General features: G+C 37.7%; 2 pseudogenes; one reads left to right on the top strand and one right to left on the bottom strand.

Moving 5' to 3' along the window:
- Positions 1-1467: 1467 nt before the first annotated feature.
- LOC143663341 (MIF4G domain-containing protein pseudogene) lies at positions 1468-3945 on the top strand (annotated as a pseudogene).
- Positions 3946-4611: 666 nt separating this feature from the next.
- On the bottom strand, positions 4612-15481 carry LOC143663340 (dnaJ homolog subfamily C member 8 pseudogene; annotated as a pseudogene).
- Between the last annotated feature and the right edge of the window lie 7391 nt (positions 15482-22872).

The raw sequence follows: 22872 nt of genomic DNA, 5'->3' as shown, positions 1-22872 counted from the left end.
AGCTGTAAAAAGGAATGACATTGTGATACATACTATAACATGAATGAACCTTGAAAACATGCTAATTGTAATAAGCCACACATATAAGGACAAATATTGTATGGTTGCACTTACATCTAGAATAAGCAAATTCATAGATAGGAAAAATAGATTAGAGTTTACCCAGGGACTTTGGGGAAGGGAAATGGGGAGTTATTACTAAAGAGTTTCTGTGTGGTATGATGAAATGGTTTTGGTAATAGGTGGCGTTAGTGATAGTACAACATTGTAAACATGATTGATGCCACTGCATCGTACACTTAAAAATGGTCAAAATTGAATTTTTTTGTAAATGTTTGTTACCACAGTAAAAACAAGTTAAAGAGTGGAATTCTACACAGTAATAAAAAAGAATGAAGTATTGATACATACTGCAAGGTGGATGGATTTCAAAATAAGGAAGCCAGAGGAAAACAGTATGATCTGTTTATACAAAATTATAGAAAATGCAGACTGATTTATACAGAAAGTAAATCAGTGGTTGCCTGGGATGGAAGGTTGGGGGTCAGGAAAGAATAAGAGGGAAGGAGGGTTTACAACAGGCACCATGAGACTTTTAGGGATGATGGAGATGTTTATTATCTTCACTCATAATATTTTCTTGGTTGTATACCTTATCCAACTGTACATTTTAAATATATATGGTTCATTGTACATTACTTATACCTCAATAAAATTTGATTCTGAAAGTGAGACATAACAATACCTAATTTTATTTCTTTTAAAATGCCTTAATGTTCTCTTTCAAATGTTGCAAAATTTGGAGGAGCATATAGTAGCTAAGGTGATTACTGCCATGACATTAATTAATGTCTTTTGAAAGCCTTGGATATGTTTGAATGTTGACATAAAACCCTATAGTTGTAAATATAGTTCATTGAAAATATCAATTAAATGGGTAATTTTATTACTTAGATATCATTTTTGGAAATGTTTGCCAAATGATAATTGGTTCTCTAGAAAAAGTGTAGTTGGTCAATTAGTATTGAGCATTTAATAAAAACAACATTAACTATGTTTTTCAATACCCCAGTGAAATTGCAACATCTTTGGATGTCAGAGTTTCATTATAGTGTATGTTAGTTGATAATTGCTGTATTTGGTATGTGGGAGTGTTCATTAAATCATTCTCTCTACTTTTGTGTTTGAAATTTCCACCATAAGAAGTTTATCTTAACTTAAATTATTGAGATTTCCATCCTTCCACACACACCCCTCCCCACAGAAGCTTTGAATAACCAGTAAGAACTGTTTTCAACATCTTTCCCCATGCTCCAGAAAACAGTTGAAGACTGCAGGAATGGGCAAGCACTGAATCAAGAAAAAGGCTGTTTAAAAGTAGTAGGATTGGGCAGTGCAATGGTGGCTCAGTGGCAGAATTATCGCCTGCCATGTCAGAGATCCAGGTTCGATTCCTGGAGCCTGCCCATGCCAAAAAAAGTTGTAGGACCTCATGTCACCCTAACTGGCACCTTCTTCATCCCTCACCAGCTGGACATGGAGCCAGCCCAAGCTCGCAGTACAGATTCCAGATTCCAATTCCAGAGGGAGCAGAGGAACCCATGTGCACATGCTGGGACCATTATATCTTGCTGAATCTGGTGATGGCCTAAGGGACTTGCTGTCCTAGAACTTACCTTCTGTGACACACAGAGCTTTCACAGAATGCTGTGGGAGAAAACTCAAGTAGTGCTGACAGGGGTAAAGGATTACTATCTGTAGGACATACAGTGCTGGGCCAGGTATCATGAGAAACTATTTCCTTAGGAAAAGGGGTCATTCCTGTCTCTGTAAGTGGGAGAATTTCTAGGGCAACACAGGCATGCCAGAAAGCTCCAGGGAGGCCCCTACACTTTGACCTGGGGATATACTCAACTCATCATATGGATAAACTCTGAAGGAAAGCACCATTCCTACAGGTCAATTTGCAAAGACTGGGAAAGGTGGGTTTTTTTCCCTTTTCTTTTTTTGTGTGAATGTCTTTCTCCAGGCATTCAGGTAAAGCTCTATAATTACACTTGCTGAACACAAGCCTTAGAAACAGATGCCTTAGAGTCTAAATTCCAGCAATATCATGTAAAAATATCAAAAGTCCCAGGTTGCAACAAAAGGTTATGAAATATACAAAAAAGCAGGGAGTGATACCCCAGGCAAATAAGAAGATTGAAGAATTAGAAACCATCAATGAGGTAGAACTTTCTAGACAAAGAATTTTTTAAAATTGTATTACATATGCTCAAAGAGCTAAGGAAAACATGAAGAAAGAACTTGAGGAAGTCATGAAAATAATATAGAGATGGAAATTATGAAAAAGAAACAGTGCCGAAGACGTCAGTAACAGAAATTAAAAATTGCCTAGAGGGCCCAGCGGTGCCAAGCTGGCAAATGACCTAAGTAGTGGGTGAGGCGAGGCGTGGCCAGTGGCTCACACACACCGTGGACACAGGGCATGCATGCCATGCCTGCTGAGCAGTCCCCAGGCATGTAGGCATACCACAGCCCCAAACAGGTGCTGTCATTAGTCCCTCCCCAGTCAGGAGCTGCTGGGGTTGGATTGTGTGTTGCTTTGAAAGTGTTGTGTACCCCAGAAAAGCCATGTCCTTTAATCCTGATTCAATATTGTAGGGTGGAAACATCGATTGGATTACTTCCATGGAGATGTTGCATGCCCATTTGTGGGTGTGGCCTTTTGATTAGATGGAGGTGTGACTCCACCCCTTCAAGGTGGGTCTCGATAAGTTTACAGGAGTCCTGTAAAAGGGGAAACATTTGGAGTAGCTTCAGAGTCAACATAGACACAGATGTTTGAAAATGCAGGAGTCCCAGCATTCAGTTGCTTTAGAGCTGAAAAAGACACAGACATTTGAAGATGCTCAGAGTGTTGACAGAGAGAGCAGAAGCCTAGACAAGGATGTTTGGAAATGCAGAGCCCAACAGACGTCACTACGTGCCTTCCCATGAGATGCTAAGCAAGTCAGAACCCAGAGGTTTGGCCTGGAGGAGCCAAGTGAAAGTGCACAGAAGTTTAGAAAGAAAACCACTGGCATCTAAAACTGGAAGCAGTGGAACTGGGAACAAGGACCAGCAGATGCCAGCCACATGCCTTCCCATATGGCAGCTGTTGGTCTTCCTTGAGTCAGGTATCTTTCTCTGGATGCCTTAGTTTGAACCTTTTTATGGTCTTAGAACTGTACATTTCTAACTTAATAAATCCCCTTTATAAAAGCCAACCCATTTATTGTCTGTTGCATTCTGGCAGCTTTAATAAACCAAAACAGATGGTTATGGAGGAACCCAGTCCTTTATGCAGAGACCCAGCAGCTGCTGAAGGCAGCACTCAAAGACCCAGTTGCTATGGACTTGGAGAACATGGCCAACGTGATCATGGGCCATTCTCTGCAGGACTGTGTGTTCAGCAAGGAAGCAGGATGCATGTGCTATGCCATGATTCAGGCAGAGAGCAAACTAACAAGCTAGAGTATCTTCCGGCGTGAACTCCTCAACTGGCTTCAGCAGCAGTATCAGGCTCAGGAGCAGCTGCAAGCCCACTCCCTGCAAGGCAGTGTCACCTTCATCTGCAACAACTTTGATTACCTGAGGGAGAACAACATGCCCATGATTGCCCTGGTAAGCCCATATATGACTGCCTCTTTAAGCTGGCCCAGATGGACAGTCTGAATGAGGAAGAGAAGGAGAAGCATTGCTTGGTGTTGCAGCTGCACTGGAGAAGATGAAGGAGTAGCACTCAGATGTACTCTCTGTCCTGAGCTGGTATGGCTTCCTGCTCCCAACTGGCCTCAGCTCTCTGGCTCAGCTGTTGCTGCTGGGATCACTGAGTTTCAAGCAGCCATCTGGAAGACCACCCTGGCTGCCCACAAGTATTACTATGGCAAGGTCTCTGACTAAGCCTACAGCTTGGGGGCTCCTTGCCAGCAGTACCAGCCTCTCTTTTCCCTACCTCCCCACCTGGAGTCTTGGCCTCCCCCAAAGACTTTGTCCCTTCTAGACTTTCATAATCTCCTGAGATGTTTCCCACTTACACCATGATCCTTCCCTGGATGCTTTCTCTTCATTCAGTCAGAGGTCAAGGAAGAGAGCAAACATACCTGATCTCCCAGATAATGACTGCCAATAGTGTATTGTCTTCCCTACCCCTCAGCCCCTCCCCTCTTCCACCTGCACCCTTTGGGTCAGGCAAAGAAGGGGAACTCTCAACAACCATTGCACTGGGTAACCATCAGTGCAATAATTACTATGGTGCCCAGTTTCCCCATCTGTAAAATGCGTCCCCATAGCCCTTGATGGAATGCCTTGGGATGTCAAGGGAAAGAGACCAGAGCACAAGTCACACTAGAAACTGCTTTTTAAATATTTTATATATGGACCACTTTAGAAGCAGGCCTATTTCCTCTGGTCATAATGAATCATGTGCTACATTTAAAGTGAACATTTTCTAATACTTCTTTTCTGATACTAAAAAAAAAAAAATTGCCTAGAGTAGCTCAACATATTCATGCTGGCAGAAGAAAGAATCAGTGAACTTGAAGATAAGATATTTGAAATAATCCAGTCTCAGGAGCAGAAAGAGTGAACGATAGTGAAGAGAGCTTGAGGAACCTGTGGAATGCTATCAAGTATACCAATATATGCACTGTGGGAATCCTGCAAGAAGCAGAAAGAGAATAGCCAAAGAAATAGTAGGTGAAAACTCCCCAAACTTAATGAAAGACATAAATAAACACATCCAAGATGCTCATTGAACTCCAAACAGGATAGGTCCATATCATACCATGTTATAATCAAACTATTAAATGCCAAAGATAGAGAATTGTGAAAGCTGCAAGAGAAGAGCAACGTGTCACATTCAAGGGAGCCTCAATAAGATTAAGTACCAATTTCCTGTCAGAAACCTAGAGGCAAGAAGGCAGTGGGAAAACAGATTTAAAGTGCAAAAAGCAAAACATTGCCAACCAAGACTTTCATAACCAGCAAAGCATCTTCAAAAATGAGGAAGGGATTAAGACATTCCCAAATTAGGTTTGTTCATATGAAACTTAACCCCACAAAGGATGGGTCAAGTCTGCTTAGAATTTAGGCCTAGTAGTCACCCCCAGGAGAGTCTCTTTTGTTGCTCGAATGTGGCCTCTCTCTCCAGCCAACATGATGAGCAGTCTCACTACCCTCCCCCTCTCTGCATGGGACATGACTCCCAGGGGTGTGGACCTTCCTGGCAATGTGGGGTGGAGATCCTGGAATGAGCTGAGACTCAGCATCAAGGGACTGAGAAAAACCCTAGAATGAGCTGAGAATTAACATCAAGGGATTGAGAGAATCTTCTCGACCAAAGGGGGAAGAGTGAAATGAGACTAAGTTTCAATGACTGAGAGATTCCAAACAGAGTCAAGAGGTTATCCTGGAGGTTATTCTTATTCATTAAGTAGATATCACCTTGTTGTTCAAGATGAAGTGGAGAGGCTGGAGGGAACTGCCTGAAGGTGTAGAGCTGTGTTCCAGTAGCCATGTTTCTTGATGATGATTGGACAATGATATAGCTTTCACAATGAGACTCTGCGAATGTGAAAACCTTGTGTCTGATGCTCCTTTTAGCTACTATATCAACAGAAGAGTAGAACATATGGAATAAAAATGGATAATGGGGGAACAAATGTTAAAATAAATTTAGTTTGAAATGCTAGTGGTAAATGAGGGTGAGGGGTAAGGGGTATGGTATGTATAATCTTTTTTTTCTCTGTTATCATTTTATTTCTTTTTTTGTTGTCTTTTTGTTTCTTTTTCTGAATCGATACAAATGTTCTAAGAAATAATGAATATGCAACTATGTGATGATATTAAGAATACTGATTGTATACGTAGAATGGAATGATATCTTAATGTTTTGTTTGTTAATTTTTTTAATTAATAAAAAAAGTTAAAAAAAAAAAAACATTCCCAAATTTAAAAAAAAGCTTAGAGACTTCAGCATCACTAGACTGGCCCTACAAGCAATGGTATAAGGAATTCTGTAGGCTGAAATGAGAGGATACTAGACAACTGAACTGAAGACACATGAAGAAATAAAGATCTCCAGTAAAGATTTTATTTACACAGATGAATATAAATAACAGTATCATTATATTTTTAGTTCGTAACTCCACTTTTTATTCCCTATAGGATCTGAAAGGCAAATACACAGAATGCAATGATAAATTAGTGGTTTGGGACTCATAATGTATAAACATGTAATTTGTGACAAGAACTACATAAAGGTGGAGGATGGAGGGATATAGCAGCATAGATTGTGTATGCTATTGGCATTAAATTGGTTCCAAAACAAACGTGTTTGTTACTGATTTAGAATGTTAAATTTAAGCCCCATGTTAACTACATAGAAAATGCTGGGGTATACGAAAGCTCATGCTGACAGAAGTTAGAATACAGGTTGCCAGGGAGGCGGGGGGAGTTAATGCATAACGGGTTTGGGTTTCTTTTTGGGGAGATGGGAAGGTTTTGATAATGGAAGGGTGTGAGGGTACAGCAATACTGTGAATGTGATTAACCTCATTGAATGGTATGCATTGGAGGGGTTGGGATGGGAAGATTTGTGTTGTATATATGTTTCCATAATTTAAAAATAAGAGAAACTAAAGAAACTGGCAATTAAATGGAATACCTGATACTGGGTGATATCTAAGAATGAAGGAGAAGAGGCTCAAAAGACCATTACTGGGACATTGAAAAATGGGATATAGAATGTAAGTTTTATATCAATGTTAAATTTTTTGAACTTGATAAATGCACTTAAGGTGATTATATAAGTGAATATCCTTTGTAAGAAAAGTATATGAAAGTATTATGTGTTAAAGTAGTATGATGTGTGCAATCTGCAATCAGATGTTCAGAAGATAGATGGAATGATATGGCAAAGGTAATAAAATATTAAACTGGTGGACTTTGGTATCAAGGGGTAGAGATATATTGCAATTTTCTATATGGGGTTGTATAAACTTTTCAACTGTCTTGTATGCTTGAAATTATTTCAAAATAAAATATTTGAAAAATACATTATTCAACAATATATTTTCTAGTCCTATAAATACGTCAAATTAAGTTGTATGTTAAGGTATATTTAAACAATATAACATATCATATATTAACTCGTATAGCAAACTGAAAGTAAAAAATAATGAGCTATGTGCTGTCACTATGCATAGTTTTTAATTAATTTGCTGAGATTTGTAGGTATACATACCATATGCAAACATTTGGAAGAAAATATGAGTCCATTTGCGTGCCACAGTATTCCTTAATGATGATAGCTTTACCACTTCTAATGGTAGAACAAGAGAAATTAGGCTGGGAACTTGAATGTGTGTTTTTTTCTTTGTCAATAAACTTTCAAGTGACCTTTTAGTTTTGAAGATTAAGCTTTTATTTGGAAGAATATTGACACATTTGGCAAACTGTCATATTATAGTCCTTCATAGTTTTTGTTTTAGAATATGGCTTGAATAAGTCTAAATTTGCTGTTCAAAGTCAACAGTTTTCTTTATATTGTCACTGTTTTCCAATTCATGTCCAGCAGTTGAACTTGAACACTTTTTCACTTCATCATTCTTTCTTTCTTTATTTTTTGTATGCTGTATGGTGGATGGGGGTCACATTCCATTCTTTTCCCATATGATTACCCCATTCTTTCAGCACCATTCGTTGAATTTCTGGGGATGGGGATGTGCATGGGCTGGGAATCGAACCCAGGTCTCTCACGTGGCAGGCAAGAATTCTACCACTGAACTTCCCTTGCACCCCCATTCTTTATTGTTTTTATTTTATTTATTTTTGAAACTGTTTTTATTCTATAGTATAACATATATACAAAGCACAGAAGTAAAAAAGCAATTCAAAGCACTCTTCAAAAAGTGGTTACAGGATAGATCCCAGAGTTTGTCATGGGCTACTATATATAATCATCTCATATTTTTCCTTCCAGCTCCTCCAGAATATAGGAGGTTAGCGGGCTTAAATACTTTTTTATCATCGCAATCAATTTTTTTTCATTCTTTTTTTGTGAACAATGACATATATACAAAAACAGCTATAAATTTCCATGCACAGCACCACAATTAGTTGTAGAACATATTTCAGACTTTCACAATTTTAGATTTTTACTTCTAGCTGCTCTAAAATACTGAAGACTAAAAGAGATATCAATTTAATGATTCAGCATTCATATTCATTTGTTAAGTCTTATCTTCTATGTATAATTCCACCATCACCTTTGATCTTTCCATACCTCTCATTGGGGTTGTTTGGTCTATGGCAGTTCTAAGTTTTTTATATTGGAAGGGCCTGTCACTAATATAGGGTAGGGAGATGGAACTATCTGATGTTCTGAAGAGGGCTAGGTTTCAGGATTTATCTGGACCAGGGACCCTCTGGAGGTTGTAGGCTTCTGGCAAGTTACTCCAGTGCCTGGAACCCTTGTGGAATCTTATAAATTTCCCTAGGTGTTCTTTAGGATTGGCTGGAATGGCCCTGATAGAGGTTTGGCAGGTTATGATAGGTAGCAAGGTCCTGAAGCTTGTGTAAGAGCAACCTCCAGAATAACCTCTTGACTCTATTTGAACTCTCTCTGCCACTGAGATTTTATTAATTACACTTCTTTTCCCCCATTTGGTCAGATGAATTATTGATCCAATGGTGCCAGGTCCGAGTTCATTCCTGGGAGTCATCTCCCACATCTCCAGGGAGACTTTCACCCCTGGATGTCATGTCCCACATAGTGGGGAGGGCAATGACTTCACTTACAGAGTTGGGCTTAGAGAGACTGAGGCCACATCTGAGCAACAACAGAGGTCCTCCAGAAGTAATTCTTAGGCTTGCCTATAGGTAGTCTAAGCTTCTATGCTACCTACATAGCTTCAAAAGAGTAAGCCTCATGATTGAGGGCATGGCCTATTGACTTGGGTGTCCCTAAAATTTGACACAGTATCAGGGGATTCCCTGATGGTAAGGTTTAATAGTTCCATAGTCTTTCTCTCTTCTTTCAAGAGACTTTACCAATCCTTTTTGATTATCTGGTTAATATACTCTAGGATGATTCCAGGCATTACAATAATCCATACAGGATTAAAGGACCTCTTTCTCATTCTGTACTCTATGTGTTTCAGTTGTTCAAATGAGCTATACAGATGGATTGAATTAGACTATGCACTACAGAAAATTTCAGTTCCAGATCAAATAAACCTTTTTTTCATTGGTCTCAAAGAGTGTATGTGGTTCTAAAATATAGACACTGTCCTCCTTACCCCTATGTTCTGAATTACTTTAACCCCAACCTGTTTGGCTTCATTCTTATCTCTGAATATCATAAATAAAACAGCCTCTCACAATCCAGAAATAATAATCACTACTCTGGACTTAATATTTCTGCTGTAAAAGCTTACAATCTAGGCCCCTGTTTTCTTATAAGCATTTTCTAAAGGTGACCATACCATTGTTGGTTTTTGTTTCTGGATTATTTTGTCTCACCAAATATCCCACATGTTCATTCATATCGTTGCATGCCTCATGACAGTGTTCCTTTTTGTAGGAGCACAGCCTTCCTTCATAAGTATACACCATCGTTTGCCATTCTACTACTCCACCAGTGCATCCTTCAGCCACCTGCATTCATCGGGCATCATGTAGAGGGCCCAAAGTCCACAGTCCATCAACATCCCCAATTTTATATAATTTCATTGTTCCCAAGAGACAGAAAACCAATAAACACACCCTCACCAAATAGGAGATCTAAACCTCCTCTTAACTCTTATCCCTCACCCCATTATTTACCTCTGCTGTTGCTGTGGCAGTGCTGATGGTGTCCTTTTGAACATAGCTCCTAGCATGCAACAGCAGTTTTCTCCCTGTACCCTGGAGTTAAACACTCTTTATACAAGAATTAGATCTTTGAAATAATTCTTACAAGAACTCATTCATATTTCTAGCATGAGTCAGTGGGACACATAGGTTTATACAATCCCTTCGAATCTTGTTCATCTTCAATATGGTAATATTACTTCTAGACCCACTAGAGAATCACCTCCACTCCTCTTTATTCTCTTACATTGGAGTTCAACCTCATTAGCTAACAGTTCACCCATCTCCAGCTTCTATGTATCTCTAAGTCTCCTGTATTCTATATTATAAGTCTCTACCTTTATAAGTATGCTGGTAATAAAAGTGGAATCATACAGTATCTGTCCTTTTGTATCTGGCTAATTTTGCTCAATATTATGTCCTCAAGGCTCATCCATCTTGTCACGTGCTTCAGGACGTCGTTTTGTCTTACTGCTGCATAATATTCCATCGTATGTATATACCACATTTTGTTGATCCACTCATCTGTTGATGGGCATTTGGTTTGTTTCTATCTTTCAGAAATTGTGAATAATGCTGCTATGAACATCGATGTGCAAATGACTGTTTGTGTCATTGCTTTCAGCTCTTCTGGGTATATACCAAGTAGTGCTATTGCTGGGTCATAGGGCAGCTTGATATTTAGTTTCCTAAGGAACAGCCAAACAGTCTTCCATGGTGGCTGCACCATTGTACAGTCCCACTAGCAGTGTATAAGTGTCCCAGTTTCTCCACATCCTCTCCAATATTTAGTTTCCTGATTGTTTAATAGCAGCATTCTTATAGGTGTGAGGTGATATCTCATTGTAGTCTTGATCTGCATTTTCCTTATAACCAATGAAAATAAGCATCTCATTATTTGCTTTTGAGCCATCTGTATTTGCTCTTCAGAAAAATGCCTATTCATATCTTTAGCCCGTTTTATAATTGGGTTATTTGTTCTTTTGTTGCTGAGTTTTATGATTTCTTTGTATATACAGGAAATCAAGCCTTTGCCTGATATGTGGTTTCAAAATATTTTCTCCCCTTGAGTTGGCTGCCTCTTCATCTTTTTTGACAAAGTCTTTTGAGGTGCAGAAGCATTTGATTTTGAGGAGTTCCCATTTATCTATTTTTTCTTTTGCTGCTTGTGCTTTGGGTATAAAGTTTAGGAAGCTACCTCTTATTACTAAGTCTTGAAGTTGTTTCCCTACCTTTTCTTCTAGAAGCTTTATGGTGCTAGTTCATATATTTAGGCGTTTGATCCACTTTGAGTTAATTTTTGTGTAGGGTGTAAGATAGGGGTCCTCTTTCAGCCTCTTGGCTATTGATATCCAGTTCTTCCATGCCCAATTATTGAAAAAACTATTTTGTCCCAGTTCAGATGAATTGGGGGCCTTATCAAAAATCAGTTGACCATAGAGTTGGTGGTCTATTTCTGCACTCTCAATTTGATTCCATTGGTCATTGCTTCTGTCTGTGTGCCAGTACCATGCTGTTTTGACCACTGTAGCTTTATAATAGGTTTTAAAGTCAGGGAGTGTTAATCTTCCCACTTTGTTCTTTTTTTAGGACGCTTTTAGCTATTCGGAGTCTCTTTCCCTTCCATGTTTTTACATTTTTGCAATCTTAAGACAGTGCACTGGTGGCTCATTGGCAGAATTCTTGCCTGTTGTGACAGAGATCCCAGTTCAATTCCTGGAGCCAGCTCATACAAAAAAAAAAAAAATGTGGCTGAAGTGCAATGTGTGCCAGTTTGGTTAAAATGTTACAACAATTTAAAAATTAAAATATCACACTAGAATTTTGGTGACAAGTGGACAGAACATTTGTAACTGAAAGTCATGATACTTCTGTCAATAGCAGATGAAATTCCTTCACCACAGTCACAATTAATTGAATTACATTAACCAAAAATTTAATTGTGCAATTATTAGCTTTTCCATTAAGATGACAGTTAAATTGAACTTCTTACACCAGGAAGTCAAATGATGACACAGTAATCAAAATATCCTGGCCAAAACCTCATCATCATTCCTGTTAAACCTAGGCCTCTAACTGAGACTCTACCAAAGTTTCATGCACTAAATTTACTTTCCTGAAACCCATAATTCAGAGCCTGAAACCCAGAGGGGCCAGAAACTTCAAGAATAACAACTAATTCTGTCTCCCATCCTATACTGTTGATACCCCTTTTACAACAAGAAAGAGTTAGAATGAGCATAGCCCAAAGACCCCTATAGATTGGGAATAGGATCAAAAGAGAAGGAGGAATATTCTGGAGCCTCTAGAAAGAAAAATCTGAGAGGATTATATGGTAGCCCATGGCAAACTCTGGAATCTGTCCTGAAACTACTTGCTGAAGAGTGCTTTGAGAACTATTGCTTTTTCATTTCTTTGCATTCTATGTATGTTATACCATACAATAAAAAAGTTTGAAAAAAAAAGAGAGGGGCAGAGTTGTAACAGAGAAGATGGGATTTAACAGATGAGTATGATCACTGAATCACTATATTGATGTTTCTTTTGGCCTCCAGTGTTCAATTGGAGGTGGGAGCAGTGAGATGGTAAAACCTGAAGTTGTGGAATGATAGCCCACACCTAACTTTGAAATCTGTGCTGTAAATACTTATTAAAATGTACTCCGAAAAGATTTTCTTTTTCTTTTTTACTTTTTGTATATATATTATATTTCACAATAAAAAATGTTTAAACGTCCTGACCAATTCATGTTTTATTCATCATATCTTCTTCATTCATCATTTCTTATAACACTGGTTATAGTTGGTCATAGTATTTGTAGAAGTACACCCAGTCTTTGGGCAGACTCTGAATACATTACTCTGAAATTTTTAATTAAAGACAAATTTGCTTTTTAAAAGTATGATCCATAATCATCTATACTACCTAAGTTTAAAACTCTAATTGAGTAAACATAATCCATAATTAGCTTGTGACCTACAGTTTAAAAAACACTGAGGTACACCATTTGTTTCAGTGTTTGGAGGCTATATGAGAGTTCAATTACTATTTGAAATAATGATGAGTCTATTCAGATCTACATGTCGAATAGGGGGTATTGGTTCTTAGGAAGTAAGTCATAAAGAATATAAGTTGTTTAACGTGTTAAAGTATCCATCTTAACAATTATTATTGAATGCCTATACAATATACCAAGAAATGCAGCATATTTTATGTGTACTTTCTTATGGATTGCCATAAAGGTTAAAGAGCTTGACAAAAATGTGATTGCTTAGTGAGAGAGCCCAGAATAGAAGCTAAGTACTCTTACATGTACTCAAGTGCCCTTTGTACTGTACCATGAGTCAGATCCTAAAGACTGAAACAAGATTTTCAAGATTATTTAGTAGTTGCAGTTTATAATCATACTGATATATTTTATAATGTTCACATTAAACTATTAAACTAATCACCACCTAGTTATTTCTTCTTCAATGGAGAGAACTGAAAACACTATTTATGCTTAAAACCCTCATCTGGTAAGCATCTGGATGAATTTGTTTTATTAATACCACATTGCCTAACAGTGAAGTTTCATAAATGTAAAAATCCTCATATTTTTAAAATCTGAAAAATCAAATTAACCTAAAAGATTCACATTATATGAACAAGATAACCAAATGTGCTTTTTTTTTTTAAAGCAGTGGATTTAATTAGACTGTTTCCACAAAGTACACATGAAGTTTCTAACCATCACAATTCAGCCTGAGTTACAGGCTGTCGGAACAGAAGGCAGTACCTGTAGTGGTACTTCCCATTCCTGGTTGCTCGAGGATGGGGGTGGGTCAAGGTCTTTTTTTTTAACTAAGACCGCCATTTTAATGCACGAAAAACTTATTCTGTCTGATATTAAATTGTATTGAAAACAAAATGGAGGAAGAAGCAAATGCTACTGTATGTTGGGGTTGGAGGTGGGAGAGAAAAATGGGTCCTTCAAAGCAAGAGGGAAGGTAGTCAGGAGAAGATTCTGCAGCTCTAACCCTAGGTGGTAATTCACACCACTCTATTTTTACTTTTGGTGGTCTCAGGAAGGTCCGACTTTTCTTTGTCTCCCCCTTCGTGTTTGCTTGGAAGCCTCACCAGCTGTCCACACAATCCTCTCAACTTTCCTCAAAGCCTTTCTACCACTCCCTTTCTCATTTGGCTATTTTTTTTTTTTTTGAGCTTTAGTCTCTTCTTTTTGTTGCTTCCTTTCTGCATCTCATTGGCTTCTCTCTCTTTCTTTTTAATTTCCAGTTCTGCAAAGTTTCACAGTCCATTTGTAGACAGCTCAGGATCATCTTCTTCCACATTTATAGATTTTTCTTCCTTCGCTAATTGTTTTTCCCACTCTTTCACAGTGGGTTCCACCTATTCTTTTCCTACCTGAATTACATCAGGGCCCTGTTCTTTTGCTCCTGATCCAGTAGCAACTTGTAAGCTTTGTCCACAGCTTCAAAAGCCCTTTGTGTTTTGTCAGCATCATCTTGATTTTTGTCAGGATGCATCAATATGAATAATTACAGAAACCTGTTTTTAATTTTCTCTTCTGTCATTTCAGAAAGAAACTTAAATGGATTCAAATTGAACTAGAGGAACCAGGATGGGTCAATCTTTAAATATGATTTCTAGACATTAGAACTGAATCTTAAAAAGTCCAACAATGCATCTTCTGTTTTGCCTCCACTGCACAGAGCCCTGCGTTCTCCTGAAGCTGCCATTTCCCCTGCCTAGCTAGCTTCGTGACACTTCTACTAACTGTTCTTTTAATAAAAAAAATCATCAGTATGAACTTGAGGCAATTCTGTCTGTATTTCATCACAAAGAAATGGATCAACTTCCTCTTGTTTCAGCCCAAGGGTGTGGCATGTGGCATTGGATAGTTCGCCTAATTGTGGCCCATGTTCCTTTGGAAGGTGCCAGAACCTAAGTACATGCATAATGCAGCCGTCAGAGTCCTAGCAACAGCCACATCCATCTCAACTGAGAATCCTTGTTTCTTTTAAATTTCTGTGTTCCTTTTCTTGTAAACTTTAGCCATGCACCAATGGCATGAAAATCTAGGTAACACATTTTGAAACATTTACTGAGGCTGGAGTTATGCACAAATCTCTCAGCAAGATGTCTTCCTTTGCAAGGCCTGCCATAAAATGTCACAAAACAGGGTGGCTTAAAACAACAGAAATTTATTGTTGAAGTTCTAGAGACTGAAGTCAAGGTGTAATTCAAAGTCTGCAGGGAAAAATCTGTTCCACACCTCTTCCAGCTTCTCCGTATTTGCCAGTAATCCATGGCATTCCTCCCTTGGTTTCTGGTGTTCAAATTTCTCCTCCTATAAGAATACCAGTCAGAAAGGATTATGGGCCACCCTAATCCAGTTTGACCTCATCTTAACGAATAATGTCCTCAAAGATCCTATTTCCAAATAGGATCACATTCATGGGACTAGGGTTCACAACTTGAACATACCTTTTAAAGAGATACGATTCAATCCATAACTCTAGGCAATGAAGTCACTGGAGAGAGACAAATATAGCTTAGATGATATACCTTGAGCATTGGCCATGGGCACTCTGAGATTCAGATAATTTTAGATGTATCTGGAAAAGTGGTAGAGTGACCCTAAAGAGGTTGTGTCAAATTGACTGAGGTAACTCCTGCAGAATGGGTCATCCCAAGGGAAGAAGACCATCTGAATATGATGGTGTAGGATTTTATGGTCATTCTGCAAATGGAAGTAATGCCTAGAAGTCCTTTGAACAGCATCTTGCATTCAGGTGTGCTTGCTATCATTATTCTAGCTTGGGTAACTAGACAAACAGTAATCATATTCAGTGAGTTGAAAGAACCGAAGGCTTGACAAGCTTAGGGGACAGAGGAAATGGTAAGTTCACTTTTGGACTTACTGAATCTGGAGTTTCTGACACATGTCAGTTACGGAATAAGTGTTTATTGAAGAATAATAGAAATAAGCAGTTTTTTTTTTTTTTTTGAGCATGTTAATCATGTGCCAGGTACTGTTGTAAACTCTTTACCTATATAATCGCATTTCCTCCTCACCACAATCCTGTGATACAAATAGTATTATCATTTTAATTTCATAGCTGGTTTAACTAAGGCAAGAAGAGGTTCTGATTTACCCTGCTTGTAGTAAATGAGAAAGTGTACCAGCTGGGAACTGAACCTAGGTATTCTGATTCCAAAGCCAGAGTGCTGAACTATGCCCTGGCTCAAACCATTTTGAAACCTCTGGCCCCTGGTGTCTCTTCATAGTTGAATCTACTAAAATATGGAATTCTATTTTATCTAATGTTAGATGTTTAATAATTAAAATATTTATTTATTTATTTATTGAGTGGTTATCATGGTTCCGGGTATTATACATATTTGTCTTAAATCTCCACGATAACCCATCAAGGTATTATAATCAATATTTTACAACTGTGTAAACTAAGCTCAAAGATGTTAAGAAACCTGCTCAAAGTTGCATAACTACTAAACAGAAGAAGAGGGATTTGACTTCAATTCTGTTTGTTCCCAAGGTCTATATTATTTCTGTAGTAATCTGCCAAATGTAGCTATGTTTCATTGTATTTTGCAAAGAATACCATGACTTCCATGGACCCTGCAACTACCTTATCAAGTCTGAGGACAGGTTTAATTATGGAAGCATAGTAAGTGCCTGAAATAGTATCTCTCAGCCGTTACTTGCATACGAATCAAATATAGAATCCAAGACCTTTTCCCCAATTTACTGAATCAAATTTCCAAGGTACAGATTTCAGAAATCACATCTTTAAAAAGCACCTGATATGTTGTTTATATATTTATGTATTGGGGGAGGGGGTGCAGTATATGGTCTTGAAATAGAACCCGGGCCTCCCGCATGGAAGGTGAGCGTTCTACAACCGAATGACCCTGTTTCGTTTTTCTTAAATTGTGCGGGTTCAGGTACCCTTTGCATCTGAATTCTCTGATAGAAGCTCTAGTGCACCTTATCTTCAATACCATAGAGTTTCCCACTTAGTTATTATTTCACATCTGCTATCTTTCTTTTAGCTGACAGCAACCACTTTGCTGAGAATCTGGAAGCAGTCTATATTCTACCTTCTGGTCTGCTTTATATTTTTTCCTACCTTCTGTACCCCTATTTTTCTGATGAAGCTCCCAGCAAGGCTCCTTATTGGGGCCTGTTTAACAGAGTGTAAAGGTATAACAGCAATGCAAAAGGGAGAGTGAAATAAAGACAGAGCTGTCTTCAAATCCGCCTCTCAGAGTTTTGGTTTTCTCATCTGTAATATTAGGTTGACAGTACTTCATAATGTTGTGAGATAATGTGGTGCCTGGTATATTAGCTTTTTAGAAATCATCAATGCATACTACAACCTTACATTTGGAGAAGATCACAGAGGTATTATGTTGTACATAAAGAAAAGGATATCATTTCTCAGGAATGTACAGAAAGAGACTGACAATTTCAAATGTGTATAAACCTATAATTCTTAATGAGTAACAGCATCCCTTTTGTTTTGGCCCATCTGAATGCTGGCCCAAACTAGACATTTCACATTTTGTAAATATTTCACACCATTTCTTATTTAGTCACTCACTGCTCAACCTGCAGACTAAGCCAATATAACCTACTATTCTCTTTTGTGAATCAATTATTCTGCTTTCCAAAAGTTATTTTACCAAAGATCTCATAATAAACAAGTGTGAAAACTTACATTTTTTTTCTGGGAATGAGTATTTTGTTAACATGTTAAGCCACAAACCTGGTTAATATTCTGCTATTTCTTGTCATCAAAGAAACACATTTACAAAAATAAAAAGCTTATAACCTATTCCAGTATCAACTACATACAAATATTGAACTTACATAAAGATAATGCATTGAAGCAATGGATTGATATATTTTAACCAACTCCAAACTGCTATTGAGAAAAAATGAATTTGACATTTGAGGTTAGTAATGGTAAAGGGAAGCTTACTTGAATTACTGAAATTAAATTTTGTATTCCTAACATTTGCTAAGCTTCATTTTTTAAGGATTAAGGTATTTCTGATGATCTCTTGTTATATTCATTTGTTACTGTATATATTAATTATTAAAAGATATCACTATTGAGAATTGTCAGAGGATGGCCGAGTAGGAAGCTCACAGAATCAGACCCTTCACCAAAACAACTATTGAACTGGCAGGAACTGTCTGAATCAACTATTTTGGAAATCTGGAGCCTATGGATACTCTGCAGCATGCAGGGAAGAGCTGGATGAAGAAGCCAGTAAATTACAGGTTAATTTCAGCCTCCCTGCAACAGCTACCATCACCTTTCCCTTAACTGCAAAGTAGACAGCAATGGGGACTGCAGCTTGGGTTCCTGGCAGAGCTTGCTGGTGCTAGGGTGGGTGAAAAGGACATAGGCCTCCAAAATCTGGGGGCATGAAGTCTGATTGTTAATCACTGCTTTTGATCAGCCATCTCAGATTGCTGGTCTGTGTTTGGGGGTGGGGGTGGGGAGAGGGAAGGCTGGTAGGACAACCACTGGTCCAAAAACCCTGCCCCTCTGCTCAGGCAAAAGCACCAGGGGAGAATTAAAGAGGCAGAACCTAGTCCCTCCCCCACTTTTCTCTTTCCATTCCCCTTTTGGGAGCAAAATAGTTTGGAAAAGTCACAAATCAATGGCTCCAGTCCTCAACAACAAAACTGGAAGTCCCAGAGGAGTGGGGGAATGATATTTCCAGAGTTATAACAACATAAATATTCAGAATGTCCAATTCTCAACAAAAAAAATTGCAAAACACACACGCAAAACAAGGACGTATGGCTCATTCATAGGAAAAATAGATTTTTCCAGATAACCATCCCTGAGGAAGATCTACATTAATTTCATTCATTGAACTAAGAGTCAAAGACTTTAAATGAACTATCTTAAGTATGTTCGGTGAGCTAAAGGAATCCATACACAAAGAACTAAAGGAAAATATGGAAATATTGTCTGAACAAAATAAGGAAACATAAATTATAATAAGGGACCAAAATGATAATTTGGAGCAGCAAAGTACAATAATGGAAATGAAAAGCTCACGAGATGGGTTCATCAACAGAATTGAACAAGCAGAAGAAAAGATCAGCAAACTTGAAGACAAGACAAATGAAATTATCCTGTATGAGTAGCAGAAAGAAAAAATAATGAAGAAAAATGCAGTCAGAGGGACCTATGGAACACCATCAAGCATACCAACATACACATCATTGGAGTCCCAGAAAGACAAGAAAGAAAGAGGCAGAAATTGTATCTTAAGAGACAATGGCTAAAAACTCCCCAAATATAATTAAAGACATGAATATATACATCCAGGACACTCAGTGAACTCCATGCAGGATAGACTCTAAAAGATATACACCCACACACATTATAGTAAAATAGTCAAAATCCGAAAACAATGAAGGGATTTTGAAAGCCAGAGAGAAGGAGCTTGTCTCATACAAGGGATCGCTAATAAGATTAACAGCAGACTTATAATAGATGCTAATAGACAGTGGAATGACATATTTAAAGCCCTTTAAAAAACTGTCAACCAAGAATTTTATATCCAGCAAAATTATCCTTGAACAATGAAGGATAAATTAAAACATTTACAGATAAACAAAAGCTAAATGCATTCACTATCAGAAGACCTTCCCTACAAGAAATGCTACAGTGGGTCCTTCAGGCCAAAATAAAAGGACACTAGAAAGTAACTTGATGAAAGAAGAAATAAAGGTCATTGGTAAAGGTAACTACATGGGTAAATATAAAATCCTGTATTACTATAATTTTGATTTGTAACTGCTTTGTCTCTTATATAACTTAGCAGGCAAATGTGTAAAACAACACTGAAAATCTATATTAATAAGCATGCAATATATAAAGATGTAATAAGAGGAAATAATAATATAAACAGGAAAAGACAAAGGTTACAAGAGTAGATAGTTTGTATACTATCAAAACTAGGTTGTTACTAATTCAATAGGTTGTTATTAGTTTAAGACATTAATTGTAATTACAAACGTAACCACTAAGAAAAAAATATAGAGAGAAAAAGAAAGAAGGAGGGAATCAAATGGTACACTAAAAAAATAATTAAATACATAATAAAAAGTATAAAAATCAATTAAATATAAAATAAAAGGCAGTAATAGAGTAATTGAGGACCAAAAAAATAGAAACATATACAGAAAACAAAGAGCTAAGTAAATCCTTCCTTCTTAGTCATTACATTAAATGTCATGGATTAAACTACCCCACTAAAATGCAGAGTAGTAGATGAAACTTAAAAAATATATATTTTTATTTTTCTATATATTCTGTCTACAAGAGACATAAGCAAAAGGGTGGAAAAATATCTTACATGCAAAGGGTAATCAAGGAGCCAGACTGACTATAATTTTGTCAGAAAAATAAATTGTAAGTAAAAAAGATAACAAAAGACAAAGAATAATATCATATATTGATAAAAGTTTCAATCAATCAAGAAGTCATAACAATTATAAACACATCTGCACTGCATGGCAGAATCCCAAGATACACGAAGTGAAAATTGAAAGAATTCAAGGAAGAAATAGATAGTTTTACAATGATAATTGGAGACTTCAAAACACCACTTTCAATAACTTATAGAATATCCAAGCAGAAACTCAATAGGGAAATAAAGGACTTGAACAACACTATTAACCAATTAGACATACAGACATATATAAGTGTCCATATGTCCCTCACTCAACAACAGCAGAATACACATTCTTAAAAGCACATGGGGGAGATTGGGCAAGATGGTGGCATAGTGAGGTGTAGAATTTAGTTCATCTCCCAGAGCAGCTAGTAAATAGCCAGGAATGGTACAGAACAACTGCTGGGGAACATCAGTGACCAGACACACAGTGTATACCAGTCTGGAAGGATTGGAACAGCTGAGACCCCATACAGAACTGTAAGTCTCCTAAGCCATGGAAGCCAGAGTCCGCCTCCCTATCCCATCACCATGGGCAGCTGGTTCCCTAAGGGGAAGGAAACAGACTTTACTAGTAGCAAGGGCTTAACTCAACCAAGCTCCAATGGCAGAATTAATGAACAAATTCTGATTAATGAAAACAGGCCCTCAAGCACAAATAAACCTGGAATAAGCACTGAAGGAACCAGGAGTTTTCACGCCAGTAGAGAGGAGGTGGGGCTAATGGAAAAACAAAACAAAACAGAAGCTTTTTGAGTTGGACAGCACAAAATACTGGAAAAGTGCTGAACCCCAAGAACAAGGAGAAGGTAAAGTCTTGGTATACATAGAACCATTTACCAACTCAAACTCTTGATTGGCAAACCACAAGCACTCCCAGGCTTCAGCACTGCTCCTAGGCAAGGACAGAAGTAAGGCAAGTCTGAAAGACAAAGTAACTAGTCAGGTGAAAGGGGTTAATTCCCTAAAGGGTTTATCATCCTCAAGAAAAGAAAAGGGGGGCAGGACCCAACTCAAGTGGAACATCTCCTTCAGGGAATTCAGGCCCCAAGAGCTGGAGAACTGAAGCAATCAAAGTCAGCCTACTATCTCACCTCTGTTTTAACCATGCCATTAGCAGAGAGAGACTGCTGAAATTAAAGGCACCACATCACTTTCTGCTGGTGGGAAGCCATGGGAAGACAAGCACCACATGCTAGGCAGGAGAGGAAAAGCACAGATTCTAGAAGCTTCACAGGAAAGTCTGACAACCTACTGGGTCTCACCCTCAGAAAAACTGACGCTGGCTGCCCTCTCTTCCTGAATCATGGGCCTGTCTGGTTTGGGAAAATCAAATGCTTAGATGCCAGCAAAAAAATAAAGCCATATTAGGGAATCAAAGCTATGGTCTAGTCAGAGGAACAAACCAATATTTCAAATGAGCAATGTATCACATACAGGGGAAACTTGTTAAGACTTTGTATGCATTTCTTGGCAGAAACCATGAAAGGAAGAAGGCAGTGATACGATATATTTAAGATTTTGAGAGAGAAAAACTGCAACCAGATTTCAATATCCAGTAAAATTCTATATCCCACAAAAATGTCCTTCAAAAATGAGGGGGAGATTAAAATATTTTCAAACAAACAGTCACTGAGAGAATTTGTGACTATGAGACCAGCTCTACAAGAAATACTAAAGAGAGGACTACAGGCAGATAAGAAGAAACAACAGAGAGAGGCCTGAAGAGTTAGCAATGCAGACTACCAGTAAAGGTAAAAAGAGAGAGAGAAAAAAAAAGATATGACATATAAAATCCAAAAGACAAAATGGTAGCAGAAAGTACTGTCCTTGCAGTACTAACATTAAATGTTAATGGATTAAACTCCCCAATCAAAATATGTAGACTGCCAGAATGTTTAAAAAACAAGACCTATCTATATGCTAACTACAGGAGATTCACTTTAGGCCCAAGAATAAAAGGGGGTTGAAAGTGAAAGGTTGGGAAAAAATATTTCATGCAAATAACAACCATAAAAGAGCAGGGGTAGGTATACTAATATCCAACAAATTGCACTTCAAGTGTAAAACAATTAAAAGAGACAAAAAATACACTATGTATTAATAAAGGAACAATTCAGTAGGAAAATATAACAATCATAAATATTTATGCACTGAGCCAGAGTGCTCCAAAATACATGAAGCAAACATTGTCAACCTGAAGGGAGAAGTAGACACTCTACAATAATAATTGGAGACTTCAATTCACCACTCTTATCAATGGGTAGGACATCTAGACAAAGGATTAATAAGGAAACAGAGATTTTTAATAATTCAAAAAATGAACGAGACTTAACAGATATTTACAAATCATTACATCCTACAACAGCAGGTTACACATTTTTCTCAAGTGCTCATGGAACATTCTCAAGGATAGACCATATGCGGGGTCACAAAGCAAGTCTCAATAAATTTAAAAAGTTT

This window comes from Tamandua tetradactyla, chromosome 19, assembly GCF_023851605.1.
Source record: "Tamandua tetradactyla isolate mTamTet1 chromosome 19, mTamTet1.pri, whole genome shotgun sequence".
Lineage (NCBI taxonomy): Eukaryota > Metazoa > Chordata > Mammalia > Pilosa > Myrmecophagidae > Tamandua > Tamandua tetradactyla.
The sequence above is the reverse complement of the archived record's forward strand: the minus strand, read 5'-3'. Positions and strand labels throughout refer to the sequence as shown.